Raw genomic sequence first — 7984 nt, 5'->3', positions numbered from 1 at the left:
ATCCAGATTCCTTGGACCTGCTGTCCTTGCCTTTCACCTGAGAAAATCATGTCAGCCCTGAACTCTTACTAAATGATATTTGATTTAGTATTGTCATAGGTATTGAGGTACAGGGAAAGAATCTGTATTGCATGCCAAACATCAAATCACCTCATTTATAGTTCAAAGTACAACAGTTTATCAAGGTAGTACAAGAGAAAGCAATAAAACAATAGCATTCAACCATCTACCCCAGACAGTCCTTCCAGGTGAGGCAACACTTCACCTGTGAGTTGGCTGATGTGGTATACTGCATCCGGTACTCCCGGTGTGGCCTTTTATATATTGGTGAGACCCAATACAGACTAGGAGACTGTTTCGCTGAACACCTACGCTCAGTCCGCCAGAGAAAGCAGTATCTCCCAGTGGCCACACATTTTAATTCCACGTCTCATTCCCATTCTGATATGTCTATCCATGGCCTCCTCTACTGTCAAAGTGAATCCAAACTCAGGTTGGAGGAACAACACCTTATATACCCGCTGGGTAGCCTCCAATCTGATGGCATGAACATTGACTTCTCTAATTTCCGTTAATGCCCCTCCCCTTCTTACCCCATCCCTGACATATTTAGTTGTTTGCCTGTTCTCCATCTCCCTCTGGTGCTTCCCCCCTCCCCCTTTCTTTCTCCTGAGGCCTCCTGTCCCATGATCCTTTCCCTTCTCCAGCTCTGTATCACTTTTGCCAATCACCTTTCCGCCTCTTAGCTTCATCCCGCCCCCTCTGGTCTTCTCCTATCATTTCGCATTTCCTCCTCCCCCCACTACTTCCAAACCTCTTACTCTCGAAACGTCGACAGTGTTTCTCCTTATAGATGCTGCCTGGCCTGCTGTGTTCCACCAGCATTTTGTGTGTGTTGTTTGAATTTCCAGCATCTGCAGATTTCCTCGTGTTTGCATTCAGCCATGGGGAGGTGTGACACCAAGCTACTGCCCCAGGTTAGTTATCAGTTGGCCGAAGACTTTCTCTTGTCAGCCAGTCTTAGCACATGAAAGTATAAAAGGGAAAACCAAGGAGCAGAAGATATAAAAAGACTGATGAAAAATCAGGTTAACTGGTGCTGTTTGACAGCAAACATAAAAACTATACCTTGACATGTAATTGTATATTATTGCCATCACAGACAAGGCATGAGTACATTTGTGTAAACTTTGTGTTACAACCTGTTTATTAGTGCATGGAGATTTGTGTGTACGATTATGATTTTGAGAGACTGGACAATCATTCCTTCACAACACACCTCTTTAGGATGACATTTTTAATAAGTAAATCAATAGGAGTGAAACTTTTGCTTATCTCACTACACAAGCTTGCTTTTGTAATTTTCAGCTCGTCCATATTAACATTTAATTGCCCTATATTCATTATTAATCTCATCTTCCTTCTTCTGATGACACTTAGCTCATAGTGGTGAAGATTCCCCTGTGTAAGAAACTCTAGAAACCAGCCTGATGCTGAATTATTGTTGGATTAATCTCTCTCTTTTATTCATTTCCTTTCTCAGACCTGAGTCAGGAGAGATATACGCAAAATTTCATAGTGATTGATTGACAGGTTCACACACCTGCTCCTCTGCAAATCAATTAGCTACTGATTACATTACTTAATTAATCAATTCATGTGGACGTTTAAGCCTTATTAGCTCTCTTCAGGATCAAATTTCTCAACTCCCAAGATAGGTTACATATAAAAATTAAAGGCTTTTAGATGTCCTCATTGTCCTGTGTCGATGGTCACATGATACTTTTTCAAAGATTTCCCCAGCGTTTTGGCCAATATTTACAACTCAATCAACATCACTGAGACAAGATGACAGGTTGTTATCATATTGCTGCACATATGAGCTTGCTGTGCAGAAACTGGCTGCAGCATTTCCTACAACAGGGAATACATTCTAAAACCGCTTTATTGATGGTATCAGTTGTGTATTTGCAATCTGTCCTAGTACTTAATTAGATAGTGCATACGTTGTGTCTTGACACTTCATCCTCCGAACACATCCTTATTTCTCATTCTCGTTTCCATGCTCCCTCACATCACGTGTTGTTCTGTCCCAGACTGATGACATCATCACCATACTTGACAAGTGTCAAACTCCATTAACTGACCTTACCATTTCAATAGATGACATCCCTCTCTTCCTGAGAAATGAACTTCAATGTTTTAGACCACATTCATTTTACAGATTTGACTATTTCAATTCAACACGTATTCTTTGATTTGCACAACTATAACCAACAAATTTTCTGTTTCAACTCTTAACAACAACTCTGGAACTGTAAACTTCATTTTCAACTTACAACAGTTTTCATTGTTTCAAAAATCACAACTTAAAGCTCTACAATACAAGGTTGTTAAACTTCAGAGCTTGTTTCTTAACAGCTTGAGGTCCCTCTTTGCTTCCAATGTCTGGTAATGGCTGTTGCTCACCGTGCATCTGAGCTTGTCCATAACTGTCCATCATCTGTGCATGGTGTTCCTCACATTCTGCACTCCAGTTGGAGATTCAACTACCACTTGATTTCTTGTTTTTCCTCACCACTCTGTGTGGTGTTATGTTGAAAGGTTTGGTGAATTTGTCCACTTTTTCTTGCGGGATAAGCACAGTGTTCCCAACTTTTACAGTAGTCCTTTGTGCTCCTCTGTGATTGTCTGCACACAGCGTGTACTTTCCTTTTTGTTCTGCATCCCGATCTCATACTTCCAGTTCTGCTGTGTGTACCTCCTTGATGTCTGGTAACTTCCCCTTCATTTTGCAGTTGTAGAGAAGTTCGGCAGGACTTTTCCCTGTAGTGGCATGTTTCACAGTCAGATATTTTCTCAGTTCATATTTCCAGTCAAGCCCTTCTGCTTGAGAAATCCTAATCCTTTTCCATCAGTGATGCATTCTAGTGCTCCACTTCACCACTTGCCTGAGCCCATTTTGGCATTATTTTCTGATGTTTGATTCCATTACTCTCACAATATTCCTTGACCTGTTCAGATCTGAATGAGGTCCATTATCCGATCTGATAGTTATGGGCAGTTCTCCAGACTCTCAGTAACTCTCTCTGCAGTTGTAGAAGTCAAAATGTCATATTCATAAAATCGGCTGTAGTAATCAACTACTACTAGAATGGAATGGTTTGTTGGTAATGATCCAAGCAAATCAACAGCTACCTCCTGCCAGGGACTGCCCGGTAACAGTACCAGTTTCAGTGATTCTGGAGGGTTGGGTCTAGATACAGTTTGACAGCCGTGACAAGTTTTGCAGTATTTCTCAGCTGCTTTATCCCTACCAGGCCACCAAACCTTGGTTCTGAGATTCTGTTTTGTACCAACTATTTCCAAGTGTCTGTCATAAGCTGTGAGTGCCTGTGTGTACAAGTCTTTAGGTAACACAATCCATGCCCCTCTGAGGATAAGATGACCCACTACACACAGTTCATTTGCAATGGGTGTATATGCCTTACAATTCTCAAAGTGTGTATTCATGATGGCTTTAAACACCTCCTGCAGCTCTGGAACTGTGGCTGACGCTTTCTCCAGCTCTTGTGTTGTCAGTGTCATAAGGGGGGCATTGGGAATGGACCCAAATGCAGGACACAGACACTGAAGTATAAGGAGCAGGATGGGACAGAACTAAAGGACAGGACAGGTTGCAGACTCAGCTAGGGAAGCAGGACCAGGACGAGGGACTGGGAACAACGAGCCTAGGCATGTACTCCGAGCCCGAGACTGGACAAGGACTCAGAACCTGGGTTTTGACTCGGGCTCAGACCCCAAACCAGGCAAAGACGTGACGAGGCCTGGGTTCTTGGAGCTTGAGACAGGGGACTTGAGGCTGGAGGCTTGAGGCTGGAGGCTTGAGACTGGAGGCTTGAAACTGGTGTCTTGAGACTGGAGGCTTGAAACTGGTGTCTTGAGGCTGGAGGCTTGAGACTAGAGTCTTGAGGCTGGGGTCTTGAGGCTGGAGGCTTGAGACTGGGGTCTTGAGGCTGGAGGCTTGAGACTGGAGGCTTGAGACTGGGGTCTTGAGGCTGGAGGTTTGAGACTAGAGTCTTGAGACTGGGGTCTTGAGGCTGGAGGCTTGAGACTGGAGGCTTGAGACTGGGGTCTTGAGGCTGGAGGTTTGAGACTAGAGTCTTGAGGCTGGGGTCTTGAGGCTGGAGGCTTGAGACTGGGGTCTTGAGGCTGGGGTCGAGGCTGGAGGCTTGAGACTGGGGTCTTGATGCTGGAGGCTTGAGACTGGGGTCTTGAGGCTGGAGGCTTGAGACAGGGGTCTTGAGGCTGGAGGCTTGAGACTGGGGTCTTGAGGATTGAGGCTTGAGACTGGGGTCTTGAGGATTGAGGCTTGAGACTGGGGTCTTGAGGCTGGGGTCTTGCGGCTGGAGGCTTGAGACAGGGGTCTTGAGGCTGGAGGCTTGAGACTGGGGTCTTGAGGATTGAGGCTTGAGACTGGGGTCTTGAGGCTGGAGGCTTGAGACTGGGGTCTTGAGGATTGAGGCTTGAGGCTGGGGTCTTGAGGCTGGAGGCTTGAGACTGGGGTCTTGAGGATTGAGGCTTAAGACTGGGGTCTTGAGGCTGGAGGCTTGAGACAGGGGTCTTGAGGCTGGAGGCTTGAGACAGGGGTCTTGAGGATTGAGGCTTGAGGCTGGGGTCTTGAGGCTGGAGGCTTGAGACAGGGGTCTTGAGGATTGAGGCTTGAGACTGGGGTCTTGAGGATTGAGGCTTGAGGCTAGGGTCTTGAGGATTGAGGCTTGAGACTGGGGTCTTGAGGCTGGAGGCTTGTGACTGGGGTCTTGAGGATTGAGGCTTGAGACTGGGGTCATGAGGATTGAGGCTTGAGACAGGGGTCATGAGGCTGGAGGCTTGAGACTGGGGTCTTGAGGATTGAGGCTTGAGGCTAGGGTCTTGAGGCTGGAGGCTTGAGACTGGAGTCTTGAGGATTGAGGCTTGAGGCTAGGGTCTTGAGGCTGGAGGCTTGAGACTGGGGTCTTGAGGATTGAGGCTTGAGGCTAGGGTCTTGAGGCTGGAGGCTTGAGACAGGGGTCTTGAGGATTGAGGCGAGACTGGGGTCTTGAGGCTGGAGGCTTGAGACAGGGGTCTTGAGGATTGAGGCTTGAGACTGGGGTCTTGAGGCTGGAGGCATGTGACTGGGGTCTTGAGGCTTGAGGCTTGAGGCTAGGGTCTTGAGGCTGGAGGCTTGAGACTGGGGTCTTGAGGCTGGAGGCTTGCGACTGGGGTCTTGAGGCTTGAGGCTTGCATACCTCAGAGGCTGGAGCTTGGAGGCAGACTAGGAACTGTACATCAACACAGAGCTGGGACATCCTTCAACAAGCCGGGACTCCTCTTTAACAAGACACTAACACGAGACTGGGTAGTACATAGACATAGAGCCGGGACTTCTCCTTCAACAAACCGGGACTCAACTTTCACTCCACTCCAAGGTGGGGCAGGTCCATCCCTCGGGTAACAGCAGAACAGCCTGACTTACCCAACAGAGGCAAAGACAGGACTAGACAGATTCCTCCAGCAGGACGATGGCAGAACGGCCAGACTTACCCCACGGGGCGAGGACAGGAAGAGACAAACACCAAAGAATGACAGACAGTTCCACTTCTGCATCGGGGTAGCTCCGAGTAGCCATTACAGCCAGTAGCCTTGGCTGGCTACGGAAACAACCGGATCCCTACCTAGCTCGGAGTGGCTGACGGCCACCCAGCTGGCCTGGGAAACGGCCAAAGCCATACCTAATGACAGCTCCAACTACTGCCAGCAAGGCTCCAAGAATTAAGTCCAACTGAAACAAGCTGGAGGACCCAGAGTCCGGAGACTGCGGACCGGACCGTGAACCGGAATGCGGACTTCAGACCGGACCATGACAGTCAGGGCTTTAGGTGTGGCACTCACAGCTATGAACCTGACATACTCCTCTGAACCATGCTTGTGTCTCTCTTTTTGAGCAGTCTCCTCCAATACTCTCAACAGTGGGTCTGTAATGGTCTGTTTTCCTGGTATGTGTATGACTCTGTAGATGCATGGTTGCAATCTCAAAACCCACCACCCTTTGCATGTGCATGGTTTAGATTTTGGGCTGTAAATCATCTCCAAAGGTTTGTGATCTGTGATCAGGTCCGATTTTCTTCCATACAAGTAAGGATGAAGTCTTTCACAAGCCCATACTAGTGCTAATGCACTAGTTTGTAAGTATTTTCATTCACAGGCTGTGAGACTACAGCTGACAGAGCAGACAGGTACCATTTCTTCATTTTGTTTTGGTATGGGTACTGTCCCCGGTCCGACTGGGCTGGCATCTGTTACGTTAGTTGGCGCATCTTTATCAAAATAGGCCAATGTACCTGCTCTTCCTAATCTTCTTTTAGGCCTTTGAATGCTCCCATTTCTGTTCTTCCTCAAACCTGAACTTGGTGTCATTCCTGGTTAATCATCTCAGTGGTTCTAACAAAGTTGCAAACTGTGGTTGAAACTGCTGCTGTAGCCACAAGACCTAGGAAGCTCTTGTGGCATTTTGTGGTTCACAGCCTCCATTACTGCTCACACTCTCTCCTCAGTTGGTCCGATGCCTTTCTGTGACAAGAGAATTCCCATGAAAACTATTCTGTCCATGTTGAACTGACATTTCTCCGGGTTCAGTGTCAGTCCGCACTCTGCGAGTCTCTTTAAGACAGTATGCAGTCTCTCATCTTGCAGTTTCTGGTTAGGCACATGTGCAATCACATCACCTGAGATGTTCTCAACTCTTTCCATTCCAGCTGAAGCATTTGCTATCTCATGCTGGTACTGCTCACTGGCTGATGATACATGAAATGTCAGTCTCTTGAGCCTGTACACCCCATTATGCATTGCAAATGTGGTTATTATCTCTCTAGATTCTGGAGTTGGCTCTAGCTGGTGATGGCCCCATTTCAAGTCTAGTTTGCTAAACACCTCAACACCATTCATACCCTGTAGTACCTCACATACAGTTGGAATGGGATATCTCTCCCTCACAATTGCTTCATTTGCCCTTCTCAAGTCTAGGCACATTCTGACGTCCTTGTCAGGTTTTGGTAGAATAATCACCGGGTTAACCCAAGGAGTTGGGCCTTCAAATTTCTCAATAATGTCCATTTTCATTAGCTGTTCAATATTTTCTCAACAGCTTCCCTTAAGTTGTAAGGTATGTGTCAAAGCGGCTGGACCACAGGCTTTACATTCGGGTCAATGTACAGACTGATCTGCACAATATTCAACTTTCCTACCCCTTCAAACACTTTTGGGTACTGCAGCTTAAGTGACTCTTTAACGTCTGTCCTCAAATTTTAACACAACGAGTTTTGTAGCTGTTTCTAAGAGTGGTTACCATTGCCTTTTATCGTGATGAACTCAGCCTGGTCTGTTCTGATTCCAAAACTTATTTCACATTCAAATACCCCTGACCCTCCAGTGATGTGCTGGATGAATATGGGTACAGCTTTCTCTTCTGCTTAGGAATATATGAATGGAACTTCTTCTACTCTGACACAAGTTTTCCCACACCTTTTCACCCTGTATGTGACTTCTGTCTCATGAATCTACTAACAGATTTACACTCCTACACAAAAAGTTTTCTTTTCAGATGACTCTGTCTCATTAACAACAAATGCAAATCCCTTCTGTTCATTCTTAACATTGTTCACTTTTTGTGTCTTTAATCCTTCTGTCTGGCACATGTTTGCAGAGTGTCCTTTCCAGTGCATTTTATGTACGTCTGTCCATGAGCTGGGCACTTTGGGTCTCTACCTAGGTGATCTGTGTTGCCACATCTGTAGCATTTACTTTCATTTGTATTAGTAGACTTTCTTTTCCCCTCTGTCTTTTTGCCATGTGTTGTATCCTCACAGTGTGAAACATGGCGCACAATCTCTGGGAGGCTCCCCTGGAGTGAGATGGCTGACAATTGTTCTTCGATTTGTTCATATTG

Source organism: Hemitrygon akajei, chromosome 23, assembly GCF_048418815.1.
Source record: "Hemitrygon akajei chromosome 23, sHemAka1.3, whole genome shotgun sequence".
Classification (NCBI taxonomy): Eukaryota; Metazoa; Chordata; class Chondrichthyes; order Myliobatiformes; family Dasyatidae; genus Hemitrygon; species Hemitrygon akajei.
The sequence above is the reverse complement of the archived record's forward strand: the minus strand, read 5'-3'. Positions refer to the sequence as shown.